The sequence below is a fragment of the Mus caroli genome, chromosome 13 (genome assembly GCF_900094665.2).
Source record: "Mus caroli chromosome 13, CAROLI_EIJ_v1.1, whole genome shotgun sequence".
NCBI lineage: Eukaryota > Metazoa > Chordata > Mammalia > Rodentia > Muridae > Mus > Mus caroli.
In genome coordinates, this window is record NC_034582.1 from 23,925,556 (window position 1) to 23,926,807 (window position 1,252).

General features: G+C 41.9%; 1 non-coding gene across 1 annotated transcript; it reads right to left on the reverse strand.

Annotated features, from left to right (window-relative positions):
* Positions 1–554: 554 nt before the first annotated feature.
* LOC115029181 lies at positions 555–661 on the reverse strand. The gene has a single exon (XR_003834735.1). It is a non-coding gene; the product is annotated as a U6 spliceosomal RNA (small nuclear RNA).
* Positions 662–1,252: the final 591 nt, after the last annotated feature.

Consider the following 1,252-nt stretch of genomic DNA (forward strand, 5'->3'; position numbering starts at 1 on the left):
GTTTCTTCAGACCATTTGCTTGGAAAATTGTTTTCCAGCCTTTCACTCTGAGGTAGTGTCTGTCTTTTTCCCTGAGATGGGTTTCCTGTAAGCAGCAGAATGTTGGGTCCTGTTTGTGTAGCCAGTCTGTTAGTCTATGTCTTTTTATTGGGGAATTGAGTCCATTGATATTAAAAGACATTAAGGAAAAGTAATTGTTGCTTCCTATTATTTTTGTTGTTAGAGTTGGCATTCTGTTCTTGTGGCTGTCTTCTTATTCGTTTATTGGGGGATTACTTTCTTGCTTTTTCTTGAGTGTGGTTTCCTTCCTTGTTTTGTTTTTTTCTGTTATTATCCTTTGAAGGGCTGGATTCGTAGAAAGATAATGTGTGAATTTGGTTTTGTCGTGGAATACTTTGGTTTCTCCATCTATGGTAATTGAGAGTTTGGCTGGGTATAGTAGCCTGGGCTGGCATATGTGTTCTCTTAGTGCTGTATAACATCTGTCCAGAATCTTCTGGCTTTCATAGTTTCTGGTGAAAAGTCTGGTGTAATTCTGATAGGTCTGCCTTTATAAAAATATGGAACGCTTCACAAATTTGTGTGTCATCCTTGCGAAGGGGCCATGCTAATCTTCTCTGTATCATTCCAATTTTAGTATATGTGCTGCCCAAACGAGCATCTCAGGGAGCAATCTTACCCCAAGTTATTGAGTCCATCCTGTGGCTCACATGTCTGGGTTCTAGCCTGGGAGGCATCTTGGAATCTGGAAGAAAAGAGGGAACCTAAGCGGGCTCAAGAAAGGATGGAATCAAGACATTAGTCTGATCAAGGTTCAATTTTACTATTTGGAGACACAGGGTTATGAAGAATGGGGAGGGTCCCATTCCCGCCAAATCATCCTTGGAGTCCAGTTTCAGGTGACCACGTGTTGGCTCCAGAACAGCTAGGTGGCAGGTAGTAGCAGTGGGAGTGGCAGAACGATAGGGTGGCAGGCTCCACCCCTGATGTTCTCCTAGTGCTAACAGTCAAACCTGATCAACCAGATTTCAGGCTGAGTGGGAGAGATTATACCAAGTCAAGGTGAGTCTTCCCACAGTAGTTAACCAAACCAAGTTAATTCCTCTCAGGTGCACCCAGAGTCTTACCACATAGGTAGTTCTATATTTTATTAAGCTAAACGTTAGCTAGCACTCACAGTTCTTTTGGAAGACAAAAGCATATGGACAGCATGAAATTAATCAAACTTCCTCAAAATAGTTAGTTTTAATGG